The 14,830-nt window shown below is 46.9% G+C and overlaps 1 pseudogene across 1 annotated transcript in view; it reads right to left on the reverse strand.

Moving 5' to 3' along the window:
• Window positions 1–4,178: 4,178 nt before the first annotated feature.
• Window positions 4,179–14,830, reverse strand: part of LOC144133174 (amine sulfotransferase-like) — a 46,662-nt pseudogene continuing 36,010 nt past the window's right edge. The window contains exons 3-4 of the transcript XR_013315003.1: window positions 9,343–9,510; window positions 4,179–4,814 (exon numbers count right to left, since the gene is read on the reverse strand). The product of XR_013315003.1 is annotated as an amine sulfotransferase-like (transcript). The remainder of the gene's footprint in view (window positions 4,815–9,342; window positions 9,511–14,830) is intronic.

A 14,830-nucleotide genomic window follows, 5' to 3' on the forward strand; every position in this document is an offset into this window, starting at 1 on the left:
CCTTGCGTTCGCTGACGACCTAGTGCTAAGGCGGAGGCGCCAGAGAATATGCAGTCGCTGCTGGATATCTGCTACACCGAAATCAGGCTGCTGTGCCTGAAATTCAGCAGCTGGAAGTCCGCCATCGTCTGACTGGTCGGAGAAGGCGGGAAAGCATCCCCGTCTGCAGGTCCTACAAACACCGGGGCGTATTCATCAGTGCAAGGCAGCATGTACGACCTCCACAAATAAGCCCCAAAATCCAATCCAATCCATCTTCGGCAGACCGCTTCCAGGGCGCAGTCCATCCTGCACCGCCGCTGCCTCTGGGGTTACATCCGGTACCAGATGGTGAGAAGCCTGTGGAAGCTGGTCCATGCGCCGGGCTTTACGTTCGCTAACACGGTGATGTGCCTCCCGGCGGCAACCCGGGATTGCTTGGAGAGGCAACAGCGAGAGGTGGGCCGTGCTGCGCTCGGATGCCATGGCCGGGTGGCGAACGAGGCTATCAAAAGAGACTTGGAATGGTCGACCTTCGAAGCCCGTGAGGCGTCGAGTAAGTTGGAGTACCACGGCCGCATGCAGTTCTTGCCGCGAGACCGCTGCGCTCGCCGGGTTTTTGACTACCTGCCCGCTGCATGCCTCCGAACGTCTTGGACACGGCGCATCTACCAGTTAGAGAAGAAGAGCGGGCTGTTTCTGGAGCGGATTGTTGCCAGTTCCGCGATCAAGTGGACAATTGAAGCGTGTGATCGCTTGCAAGATGCCGAGCAAGAAGTGTGGGCCACGAATTTGGAGAAAAAAAATCCACGCTCGCACTGTACCGGCTGCATAAGACCAGTATCGAGCCAGTACTGCTGCATGATAGCAGCGCTTTTAGCTGCCTCCTCTTTGAGGCTCTTGCCGGTCTTTGAGGCTCGTGCCGGGGCTCTGAGGACACTAGAGCACCGCAGCCACTTCGACACAGCCGTTACGTGTACGATGTGTGGAGTGTGCGGAGCGCAGGCACAAAATGTAGAGCACCTCGCCCTCCGTTACCGCGAACTCCCGACGCCGCCTCTGGAGGGTGCCACGCTGACGGAGGCGCTAAAGCCCCTTAATATCAAGGGGCTTTAGGAGGCGCTCGGTTTTGAGCAGGAGAGATCGGCAGCGGTGGCAGCCAGCAAGCGTCGCCTAGGGCAGTGGTGGGCCTTGGTACACGGTTAAGAATGATGATGCCCATTGCCGCATTGTATGCCGTCCGTTTATTTTCGTGTTTAGTTTTGTGTTCTTTTTACATTTTACTTTTACATTTTGCTCTGACTCTGCTACAGATGTCCACCTGTTGTAAAGAGTACGACCAGGAAATCATCATCTAAGTGCCGCTTGTCATCACCCCGATAAAAAAGGGGAGTCTAGTAATTACCTAACTCTGACCTACCATCGGCGCTTTGACACTACAGCCGATCGCAGGCTGCTATGTGCACAGCATGTGGGAATGCACCAGAAGACATCAAACACTTGGGGCTGCACTGCCCCTGCATACACCCGCGGCCTACAGAAGGCCCCAGCCTGCCAATGGCGCTTGCCTTCTTCAAGCGGGACGAAGGCGCCGAGCGGGAAGCCAGCCAGGCCAACGCCGTTGCTGCGACAAGAACTCCCAGCAGACTTAGTGAACAGTGGTGCAGAAGTGACTCCCTGCCTGTCTTATACATCTGTGCGTGGTATGGGAGTGCGAGTGTGTGTTTTGTCCCGCCTCCATTTTGGGTGCAGAACGGTGAGGCGATGCGTGCGTTGTGCGAGCGGCGATGTTTTACTTTTGTTTGCTGCACGTGTTCATATGTGTACTTTTGTTTATTTTTTAGCTTTGCATGTTTTCCAAGTGCGCTCATGAACTAATGGCTAGGTCCAAGTGGCAGTGCCCTTGCGCTTCAAGAGGTACAGACCACATCATCATCATTATCATGACCTAACCATCACATAACCAGTATTTCCTTCGTGAAAACTCTTCTGGAGAAGAAAATGAATCAGTCGCGGAACTTTCCGGACAAAGGTTGTAGCTCCCCTTGTACCGCTCTAGAGTGACTTGTGCTTTCATATATTTTGCGCTTTTACTACTCTATTTTTCTCAGGAAATGGAATTAGTATGCTCATTAAACGACTCATTTTCTATTGCCTGTACTTTCTTTAAGAGCTGGATCAGTTTTTGTTCAAATTTTGTGAGGCTGCTGCGCACACCAGAATGCAATGGCAAGGTTGGGAATTAAAGCGTGAACAACAGGTTCTTTTTTTTTACCTGGCTTGAAGTAAATGGCAATTTTATCCAGGATGCTTACCTTTAGCAAGTCCGTTCTTAGCAAGACATTTCTCTCTCTTAAGATATGGACCATTGATGAAGATGATAAGAATATAGCTGGGGCCGGGAAGAGAGTGCATCTTGTTGGGACTCATTTAATGGAGGTTATTATTCATAGCCAAATTTTCGCAGTTTAAAGAAAATTAAGCTTGCATGTGGTGCGAGCTAAATCTGAACCGCTCAAATTGAAAGCTCAGATCTGAAAACTCAAATTAAACTCTACATGCCACAATAAAGCCATTAATGGCATTCCTGACTAAAAAGAACATGTGTCGTTGTGCTGATTGTGGTCACTCTGTCTTCAGCTTCTTCATATTGCAACAGTTTTGTACTCTGGGTTATTATCAATAGCGGATGCATTTTGTTTGCCTCGAGTTCATCAACTTTATTACTGAGGCTTCATAAATGATAACTCCGCAGCCATATAAAGAAAAATCGTGTTTAAAACACGCATAACGAACTCTGCCTCCACTTGGCATGCCAAGTACAGGATAACCAGGACGAAGGTTTGAACGATTTCTCGTCCTCCATGGTAACGAACGAAAGTGAGACGAGGGAGCGTGCTACCATGTCTCAATAAAGCGAAGGGTATTAAAATTACCTGTAATATAAGCCCGAAAGAAAGTTAGAAGAGTTTGTGGTCTGGTAAAAAAAATATCAGCAACGGCGCTTCATTTCAATGAGATAAACGCTTGCCGCGATGGGTAGCTTAGGAGGCCCAGCCCACACAGACGCCAATAGAACAACTCAAGCTCGAATATAGTAATGGCAAGATTCTAGCGGCTCCAATTTACAAAGCTCCGTATTTGTGCCGGCAATTATAATTCTTGTCAAGTGCAGTGACCACCCATTCGGAAGTTAGGAATCACGCTCACTACACTCGGATTTTTTGTTCAAAAACTGTGCTTTGTTTCTTCGCGTCCCCATTTGATTTCTCTATGAGAGCACGCTGGACTTGAGGAAATTCGCTATCGTCATTTGCTTGCAAGCAGTACTCCAAGCGCGAGCGAAAGAACCGCAATTTCTTGCAGAATTATTTTCTTCTCATAGATAGTACTAAAAGAAGTTGTGAAGTCCACGACTTCTACCGAAAGGGCACGAAGTGATAGTGTTTGCTACCGAGTACAGAAAAAGTGCCTTTCCACTAATTACAAGAGGCATGTCCCTGAATGCGTAGCGGTGACAGGCGAATGCTAACCAATAAAATCATTTGTAGCGCAAATTACGAACAGGTAACCTGTTCAGCATTTCGAAGATGGCCAACATTACCATAGCGACTAACAACTCAGTAACAGATCATAAGCAGTCGTACTGCCAATAGCACTTTGCTTCGGCGCTGTGATTGTGGCGCTTTAAAGTGACCATCTGAGTACACAACTGTCATCCCGCATAGTGCGCTATATTTCAACGCAGTTGCACACGTAAAAAATGCTTTCGGATCAAAGCAATATGATGCATGGTTAGCACTGAAAACAATAACTAAGCAAGCCGGCATGACTGACATGCGCCATTGTGTGTGGTGGCTTTCCGATTGCCATTCTCCAAATAAATGAAAATGAAAATTGGCCTTTTGGGGTACGCAAATGGCGCAGTATTTCCTTACATATCGGCGGACACCTGAACCGCGCCTTAAGGGAATGGATAAAGCAGGGAGTGAAAGAAGAAAGGAAGAAAGGTGTGTTATGGTGGAGGGCTCCGGAATAATTTCGACAACCTGGGGATCTTTACATTGCACTGACATCGCACAGCACACGGGCGCCTTAGCGTATCGCATCTACCGAAGCACAGCCGCCGCGGTCGGGTTCTGATCCGGGAACTCCGGGTCAGTGGCCGAGCACTCTAACCACTGAGCCACAGCGGCGGGTATTCTTCAAAGAAAGGCGCGAAATTTATTTGTGAAAAAAAGCAGAATATCGCGGAGCTTCCACAAATCTTTTCATCGTTGCGGTGTGGTCATGCAACGCATGAATCAACGGTCCGATTCAGTTTCGCCATTCAAGAGGCGTCATTCAAGCTGAGAACCCTTCTGGAGAATTTTTTTTGGTGCTTTAGGGCAACTCGATGTTAGACCAGATGCTGAGGAGGTCAGTCCCACTGGTCTTCTGCGTCATCCACTCCTTCATGCGCCGCACTTGCTCGGGCTTGAAGAAATCCTTCACAAGCCCCAGATAGGCCGCCTCGTGAAATCTGAGCCTTCGGCTATCTCCAGGCCTCCGCGAATATCCCCTTGTAGAACTCAGCCGTGGTTATGGGTTCCCGGCCTCCGACCGTGGCGAGCTCGTCGGCTAGAATGGACCGCACGCCTTGGTCGCACGTGGCGCTCATGCCGTTCAGACTGGCACATATTTAGGACATCCGAGAGAAGCACAGGGTCGTCGCGCAACTCCTGGGCGAACGGCTGGTCGATAAATTCGGCGATGCGGACGGTCCAAGCCCGGGGTCGCTCTTGAGGTCCTCATAGGTGATGAAGAGCACGTTTGCGTCGTGTCGTCGGTCGTACCTGGAGTGGGAGCAGAGAGAATGTTTAGCGAAGGAATAGTCCATGGAAGAGAGAAGGCAGGCAGATGTTCCTTGGCACACAAACTGTGAACAAGGAAGGAGACAGCCCCAGAGTGCTTGCCAACGTATCGACAAGCGGACTTGTCTTCGTCTGGTCAAAGCCTTCATCATTGGTTGGGTTTAAACAGTTGCTTCTCTTCGTCTGGGCGAAGCGTGTTGATCATTGGCTAGCTTTAAGCAGAGCCTTCTCTCCGAGGAGGAAGGCATCCTCACCGGGCATTCTTCGTCGAAGTGAAGGCCCTCTTTAAGCCTCGCCAACGATAAACGCTTTGCCGAGACGAAGAGAAGTCCTTTTTTCGAAACGTCGGCAAGCACCCTGTAGCTTTTCACTCCCTTGTTCACTTTGTGCGTAGCGAAGGAATACGAAAGAGAGAAATTTACAGCGCTTCCTTCCCGAAATAAACTAAGACAGTGCGATGAGCATGGTTAATGTTATGGATCAAGGGCATCTGTGGCCAAAGAGCGCCATGGTACAAGACGTTTTCGACTACGTGCTCATGGTGGGGTCAAAGACCATTTACCAAGCATTCACCCCAAAGAAGCTGAGCACCCAGGCACGGGAAAGCTTGTACCCCTTTTATTACCGGTAGGTACACGGCGGCAATGGGGATCGAACACCGCACCTATCGCATGCGAGGCGGATGTTTAAAAAAAGGTCACCGCTGCAGTTCACGAAGACAGTTGTAAATCCAGGCAGTGAAGACAGAGTGAGTGGTCTGCGAACGGAGAATTTAGTACCCAGAGGCAATGCTAGGAGAATAAATAGAGAGAGGTCCATGGAATCTAAAGCAATGCTTTGAAGATGGTGAATTTAGTTCTGAAGACTGCAAAGCAGCAATGATAAGACTGACATGTTTTTAAAAGGATCTGTTATCACGCAGGTGCTGGAAATTCTGGCTGACCAAAGGCTTTAGGACCACAGGAATAACGTCCAAAGTAAAGGTACTCCGTCCCGTATTTTAGCAAAGAAATACAGAAAACGTGAGTGTAGATCGAGAACTTTTAAATTAGAATTGTTGCTTCTAATGCGATCAAAAATGAGATTACAGAGACAAACAACATAACCTCTGGTAACCCCGTAATGCATTAGTGCCCCGTGTGTCACAGTTGCCGGCAAGTAAACAAATGTTTGCCTATTCCTGACCGGTGTTATATTTTGCAGCGGTCATGCCTCACTAATTTAATTCCTGTCCCTTATGCAGTGTCTTCATTTATGCTTCAAATCATACTGTAAGCCCTTGCTCATTTTCTATTCATTAGGAAGTTGAATGTGTGCGATACTTAAAAGTTTATATTTTGTACTTCACCGTTCACCAACCTTGTGCTTTTTACTAAAACCAGCCTGCACAAGTGCTAGTATACCTAGTATTCATTTTAACTATATGGTTTCATTTCGTGAGCAGATGCAGTGATCACTTTCTGTTGAATGTTCGTGAATGCTCTTAGCAATAGCGTACAGAGAACATCTTCAAAAAACTATAGTTCTCAATTACAACGCAGTAATTTCTTTTCACTCCAACTCCTACGTCTCAATGCACCTGCCTGATTAGAAAATCAGTGCGAGTTTGTACTCGTGCAGTTGCCTGAGACATCTGCAGGGTGGGATAACGCGAAGCCACCTTCATTCGGAAACTCAGTGCGTAAGCCAGGTGCCTGAATTTCTCAGAGATAAGAAGCGTCACCTATAAACACCAAGTGGTTACTGCACATGTATTAAATAATTAACCCGATGTTCGTTCTAATCGTTCCTTGCCACGTAGCTGTGACAATAATAATCTAGCGCTTTACAACAGATGTTCATCCTTAGGTGCTATTATATGCATCACGAAAGAATGTGAGGGAATAGCTGCTCTTAGTATTTTCTTTCAGTTCGACATTCCTAAGCCGAGGCTTTCCTCCACATTCAGGTGATGTTAGCCCGAATATCGATAGAACGACATGAACCTCAAGAGCTCTAATATATTTCGCTGATTGGCAACTGATGTTTCGACGACTCGCTCAAGTATACTGCAACCTGCCACTCCGTAATGAAAGAAAAAAACGACAACATATCTGTCTTAACAAAACGGAAAACTGGGCTTAGATGGGGCTGGCCATACATGTTGTGAGGCAAAATGACACAAAGTAATACCCTTTTCTCGCTGATGTGCACCTTCGCGTTATTTTACCGTACTTTATCCTTTTTTCATGCAACGTTTTAACCCGCCGCGGTGGCTTAGTGGTTAGCGCCGCTCGGCTACTGATCCGGAGTTCCCGGGTTCGAACCCGACCGCGGCGCCTTAGGCGTTTTTATGGAGGAAAAACGCTAAGGCGCCCGTGTGCTGTGCGATGTCAGTGCAGCTTAAAGATCCCCAGGTGGTCGAAATTATTCCGGAGCCCTCCACCACGGCACCTCTTTCTTCCTTTCTTCTTTCACTCCCTCCTTTATCCCTTCCCTTACGGCGCGGTTCAGGTGTCCAACGATATATGAGACAGATACTGCGCCATTTCCTTTCCCCAAAAACCAATTACAAAAAAATGCAACGTTTTCGTGGCGAGGAGGAAAATGGCCTCGATCTCGACGCGCGCAGCTCCACTCCTCCTCTCTGGTATGCGCTGGCGGCAGGATCATCAAGACGTGGTACGCAAAATACGCATTTGTTTGCAGTCCTACGCGCGACGAAGCAGTTTGCAAAGCGTTTTGCGTCTAAATATCGCCACGATTTGAGACTCAAGGTCGTCCAGCTACCTGGTTGTTGTCAGCTGTAGCAGCAACCACCAAAACCATCTCTACAACCGTGCACTGTGCATTGACGGCAGCGGCAAATGGGGGGGGGGGGGGGGGGGGGGGTTGAGGCGCAGGCTGCTTCTATCATACCGATTTACAGGCGAGGGGTAACTTTGTATTGCAAGCATAAAGCCGATGAGTTTCATCCTGTCGTACGTGACATTTGTCTTTGATTTACATTTTGCTGTTATCGGGACCCTGGGTTCTAGGCTGAGCTTAACCGACGCGGCAGTTTCCCACCTCGCATGATATTTTTGATTCAGCGAAAAGATGCTTGGGGCGGGCCACTGAAAATGACCACTATTTCTTTGTTAATTAGGTCAATGGAAACGCAAGTCAATGAATGAAAGAGCAATACAGTCCAGTCTCAGCCGGGGCTCCATGCTTAGCGTGCAACGCAGTTCTGCTTATGTTCTAGCCATAGGTCGATGAGCGAGCTGGCGCGAAGTTTGTACTTTTTGTAAATTAATTCCTGCCTGATAGTTTTACTTTCTGTATATATTACGCTGTGAACATGTCCTCTACAGTCATGTTCTACAAGTACGCCTTCTGAACCAAGATCCATGCAGAACTGCACGATCGGAAGGGTTTGGAAGCCTTCCTGAACGAAACAAACATAAAAATTCTACTATTGCTTTCGCATTAATATGCCCGAAAGATAAACACAAATGCAAAATAAAAGCGCTGTTATGAAGTCTGCGCTTGAGTGTCTAGTTTCTTTGCGCCAACTGTATTTGTAGGTTGGATGGAGATGTTTTACATATGATTTTAGTTGCGTTGTTTGCCTTAATGCTTTTACGGGATTGCAAAAAAGTTAACCGAGTTGACTTGGCGCGAAGCGGGACCGCATACTTACAAGCATGGCTGCCATTCGGCTAGAGTGCGCTAAAAATCGGGAACAGCCGCCAACCGCAGTGATGGCAACGTTATCAGCTTTCTTGCTTTAAATGAACAATGAGGATTATTTCATACTGTCTTTGTGCGTAGAAAAAATCCATTCTCTCGCTCTTGTCGGCTACGCTGGGGTTCGCTAGAGAGGAAAAAACGTATTCATTGCTTTAAAGTTTCATTTTAAAATGTTCAGCAGATTCGGCTCAAACTCAGAACGTCTACCGCTAAATATAGTGCGCGATTACCATTTTTACGTGAATGGTTGCGGAGGCTAGCTTAAGTGATCTGTGCACAAGAACTGCCCAAGCAACACAGGTAATAAGCTGAATATTGGAGATATATTGGCAAATGATGGTCCTACAAAGGACCCGTATGAAACCATTCCTTTCCAAAATTGGGCAAGTTGCCGCTGCTGCTTGGGTGTGTCGAAGCACAGCGGTTTACACGCGAAATTTGTCCGTGATGGCGGCAACTGTACTTCACTTTTCGGATTTTTCTCGCTTCTAAAAGCTCAACATTTCAGTGAAAGCAGCTTCTTTGTCGTTCCGATTTGGTAATCTGCCTATGCAGGCAAATTTCACGTTGTCTTGCGTGCCCCATCAAAAGTTGCTTCTCTGTGACAGGGCTCATGATTTACATCGTTTGACTGCCCTTTGTAATGGTACAATTAGTGCACATATCTGCTGTGGTAAAGGAAATCGTAGACTGAAAATGAAAGACCTAACTAGAAGACTGAGAACCGAAACTTGCCACTAGATGTGCCAACGGCAAAGCAAATAAGTTTAAAACGTTGATTTTGTTGGTGGCCTACCAGGAGAAGACATGGTCGAAGTAGTCGCCGTAGATGACTTTTCCCTCCAGGAAGGCATCGAAGAAGGCTTCGAAGCTTGACGCCTCGGGCCGTGTCAGGGGCATGTTCCTCATGTGGGTGTAGTAGGCGGCACAGCAGTCGAAGGGGTTGCGGACAATGTAGATGTACCTGGAAGCAACGGGAGTTCAGAACTCATGTTCAGCGCCTTAGCAGCACATGTGGGGGTCAGCATTTGGCGGTGGGGAGAGCTAGGGGTGCAGCCCCAACTCTGTACATATTGCGTGAAACGGTCATCATCAGCCTTACCACACCCACTGCAAGCCAAAGGCCTCTTCCATGTCTCTCCAATTAACCCTATCCTTTGCCAGCTGCATCCACCCTTTGCCTGCAAACTTCTTAATCTCATCCGCCCACCTAACCTTCTGTCGCCCCCTGCTACGCTTACTTTCTCTTGGAATCCACTCCGTTACCCTTAAAGGCCAGCGGTTATCTTGCCTTCGCATTACATGCCCTGCCCAAGCCCATTTCTTTCTCTTGATTTCGACTAGGATGTCATTATGTCACGGTAGATGATACGAAATGACTAGAGGCAATGAACGTAAAAAGCTAAGTAGGAGATGAAAGTCCTTTTCCTAAAATACCAATTTTGTGTTATTAGTAAGCACTGCATCACTTCGATTGAAACTAAGCATGAAATTCTGGTAGATAAAAGCGGCTCCCCAGATAGACGACAACGTGAGCATTACTTTCATTTGATGGCTGCAGTTAAATAGAGAGTGTTTCACATGCAAGCGCCTTGATCGTGAGTAGTTCTGTAGTATTGCAGTCGTTAGGAAGGGAGGCACGGAGAAGTCATCACGATTATCTTTTCATAACAGTGAATGATAAGAAGTATAGGGACCGTATCTTGCAGGCTTCCGCTTTGCATTACTTTCTTTTGGTTCTTATCACTTCAATGGCTTCATGGGTGTCAGGTCTGATGGCCGAGAAGCAATGGCGCAGGCCGGCACCCTTATCAATACAGCATTACAATAACGAAATGACCGAATAAAAGGCTCAGATGGCCTGAAACGCTTTCCAAGCCCCTGGCTAATCGCCCAGTAAGTACATGGCCCATTAAGAGCCTCTTATCGAATTTCACTTACAACGGATCTGCAAAATAAATGATGTTGCGCGCCATTTATTCCGCAAAAAGAAAGGGGTTTAAAAATGACCGAGTAAAGAGCAAAAACGGACACGTTATGTACGGGGTACTGATTCTATAAACGAGCGTCTGTAGCGCTCAACCTCAATGATGCTATTAGACAGATGGTTCGATTTCACAGAGAAAAGTTTCAGTGCTGACATTGTAATGTTCAAAACTAATATCGGGCCTCTAAACTACCGCAAATGCATTCCAAGTGCAAGTATTTTCTTTTTTCACATTATTGTTTCTTCTCACGCTTTAATGCATGCTTGTTTTTGAGTGGCAAGCGAGCGTGCATAAGCTATATCATGTCTTCCTAATTATCTTCGAAGGTATCTTAGAGCCACGCAAAATGGTAATTCGTGTTGCTTGTTGGCGCTAGGCCTGCATGCAAGTTGAACTGGTTTACCCACAATTTGGAATTTTGTGGGGAGCATTAAGGCGCTGTGTCTTGTCTCATCCTAGCTCGTCCTAGTGCAGATGCGCTGTTTAAGCCTTGTTAGGTCGACATCTTAAAATACAAGTGATGCCATATCGAGGCAACAGGTGGCAGCAGCTGCAGCGCTCATAGCCGAGCCGCGGCCATATTATAAAAACGCGCCACCAGTTTCTAGCGCTTGCTTTCCAAACCATACAAGGGTCACTGTAGTTAATTACAGGTGACCTAGTGGGGAGCTCGCAACTATTTTTTCTTTACGGGTCATGGGTTCATCAAACATGCACCCACATCGCATAGCACACGGGCGTGTTTGCGTATCGAGTCCCAGATTAGATTCCGTAACCTTGGTCTCAGCAGCCGAAATCCAAAGGCTTCCCAAGGCCGCTTGTAGCAAAAGTAACTGCCGCCTTCTACGCTGAATATTTGATTCAGCTCTTTAAATAATGAAATGAAATCAGTCATTCTTTCTCCCACAGAACATTGCAAGCCAGAGAGCAGTGGTGTAAAGTATTTAAAAAAAATGAATGCAGCAGGGCTTGACTACATGTTGGAGATGGGTGACGAATGCACTGGCGTCTGGGATAAGAACGAGACAGGTGAAGCGTAATGCAAGTGGGTGCTGAGTTTAAGAACAAATGCATTGAGGTAAGAGCTGGCGATGATGTCGGAATTGCCCATTCATTTCTCGGTAGTCGCTTGGTAAGGAGACGTAAGCAGGCAGCAGAAACTGCGCCTCTGTCAGAAATTGTCAGTAATAGGATGGTCGTAATAGGACAAATAAATTTAAGGACAAAACTCTGACATTCCCGGCGGATATGAGTAACTTTTAATACCGCGCTAGTTATTTAACAAAATTAAGCATAACTAATTTCTTTTAATGAAAACAATGGTGGGTAACGACACTGGCGAGTTCGCATGTACGGACCAGATGCGATATCAGTTTTCGGAATGAAGAAAAATTCGCTCTCTAAAGCCCTGCAGAGAGCGAAAATTAATGCGTTCGTAGGCAGGTACACAACAGCGCATGAGGGGCGCTGGAAGTTCGTTCGAATCGGAACATCGGATGGTGACGTGTTCGAATGTTTACAACGGCCGAGCGGAAACGTCTGCTCTATAGAGTGCTGCAGCATGCACTTCCGTTCGCTTTGTTGCTCTGTGCAAGAAAAAGAACATCGATTGCCAATTACGTGGCCGTCGTTTCTGAGAGCGGCGATGCAAAAAGAAATCTAAAAATAACACTTTTGCACATTTGCGCCCTCTCTACGCAGTGTCGTGTATGTCGGGTCAAATTAGCGCTTGTGTTTGTGTCATCTTCCTCTTGATCTGTGCGTGCCTACTCTATAACCTTTGCAAGATCGTTACGAGCCTACCAAGCGTCACTTCAATGCATCATCTGTTCTCAGTTTGACCCCTTGACTAATAGAGCTTATCAACTCGAATTAAACACGCATATTCTCTCAGATGATCCACGAGGAATCAGTGGAATGGCCAACGCCAAAACGGACCGGCATAGGTGAATCTGCCAAGGAATTCGGCCACAACCGGCCAACGCTGTCGGCGAACGCCGCCGACAGAGTTGAGTTTTACTCATGCTTGCAAAAGATGGTGCTTTAAGACTGATTTTCTCACTGCAGATGCATCCCGGCGCTTCACGCGAGATCACGTGTTAAGGGAAGTTCGGCGTTGTACTGTCGCGTTCCGCGGATGAAGGAGGGAGTGAAAAAAGAAAGGAAGAAAGAGGTGCTGTAGTGGAGGGCTCCAGAATAGTTTCGACCACCTGGGGATCTCTAACGTGCACTGAAATCGCACAGCACAGGGGCGCCTCAGCGTTTTGCCTCCATAAAAACGCAGCCGCCGCGGTCGGGTTCGATCCAGGGAACTCCGGGGATCAGTAGCCGAAGGCCTTTACCACTGAGCCACCGCGGCGCGTATCTGTGTGGCACCAAAATCAGTGGATGAGACGTAGTGAAGAATTGAATTGACATAACATTCAAACAGTTTAAAGCTGCCGAAAACACTGCCGTTCAGCGCTTCTGAAATTAACGAATATGAATCAAGCTATTTTTTACCCGCCGCTTCCATCTGGCGTTTCGGTCTGCTAACCTCCTCGCTATTGCCCCAGGGTATGGTCAGGTTTGGAAATGATGCTTGACAACTCTTATGACCGCAGAGTTCTCACAGAAGCTGCAATAGGAGAGTTAAGAAATGTGTTTTAGTGCAGTTTATTGCAAAGTAGTGTCAGTTGGTGCTGGTGTTGACATATCTATATGCGTGTTGCTATAGGTGCTTATGTAAACCCCAAAAAAAGTTTTGTCTGCAAGGAAGTTACTTCACAGTGAGTAAAACTATCGGGACGGCTATGTCACGCTAAGAGTGGAATTCGATAGCATTACATTTCACATCTGTGGAAGTTTCGGTTACAACTTCTCTGCGTGTTTGTGTCAGTATGCACACACAGTTTATTTGCAGTTTGTTGTTTATTGGCAGTTGCTGGTCCAACCGCCGTAATCGGACTTCTATCTGCAGTAGCAAGGATCCGCTATGCTTTGACACTGCCGACATCTGCATATATTACATTTTCTTGTTGTTTTTGAGGTCGATCTTTTATCTAGGTTGCTGTCTAGAAAATAGGTTGCTCGCAAACCGGTGGGTAGGATGTGATTTCGTCATAAGGGCACGGAATTTCTCTTGGTCCCCTTGTCGACATCTCTAGACCAACTGTGGAAAACGAGCCTTGCCAGTATTTCAATGCGCATTGCAGCGAAGCACAGCAATTGACTGAGTAACAGCGCGGAAACAAGGCGCAGGGGAAGCATACGGAACCAGCGCTAACCAAAGACGGCGGTTTATTAGAAACACACGTAAGTATACTCTTTTTTCACAACCAGCAGCGCATGTGCAACACCAAAAGACATACTGGTACCGCAATCATATGAATCTAGATATTTTAGTTCTCAATCACGAACACATACAGAGTAAATGCTTAAGCACGAGTAAAGGTTTTTGTGGATATGGAACGCTTCACGGATTTCCCTGGTTAACTTATCTTTGTGTTTTACAGCACCCTGGTTTCATTAAAAAGGGGGGTGCACGATTTTTTATTAGGATTGGGTTGGTCGTAATGCGGTTTTTATGTAATGCAACGGAGCCCCTTTGAAAGAAGTTTGTTCTCGTAGGCGGGTACTCAAGCACCTTCCTGTTTGACCTACGTAGGTCTTTCCACAGGTGAAAGGCACTTCATACACAACTCCTTCAGCAGAAGGCAGAAACCTCAAGTCATGCTTTACCTGGCACCTTTTTGTTTTTCCAGTTTTCCGCACCACTTCCATGGCGCTTAATTCTATCAACTATGACGAAAATTTTTCCCACCTTATTAGGTGCAGGACATCTACGCCATATCTGCTGCCTACTTGCTTCAAACTGTGGGACATTTGGTGAATGTTCAGGAGGACGGCACATTTTTTTCTCATTTTAATCCTTTTAGAAAGCTTCGGTGGCTCCTGGCTACCACATGATTCGACATTTTTAGTATCTCACTGCATGAACGCACTATGGCATCATCCGGAAACGCTGTTTGCATTAGCCTCTGAACCTGCTTAATAAAACTTTCACTCATAGCATATACGCATGACTTGGAAATGGCAGCTACTAAGCAAGAAACTGCAATACCACATCTGACTATCCACGGATACGTTGAATGGAAAATGAGCAAGGGCTTTTCAGATCTCTGTAGAAAGGATAGGCACACATGATCCGGTTTTGTAGCAATCTTGTATCTAAAAATTGTTGCCAATTCCAGAGGGGGGTTTCACTGAGGTACATTCACAGTCAGTATGTACCAACCAGCTCAACTCGCTGTCTTA

This window comes from Amblyomma americanum, chromosome 5 (assembly GCF_052857255.1).
Source record: "Amblyomma americanum isolate KBUSLIRL-KWMA chromosome 5, ASM5285725v1, whole genome shotgun sequence".
NCBI lineage: Eukaryota > Metazoa > Arthropoda > Arachnida > Ixodida > Ixodidae > Amblyomma > Amblyomma americanum.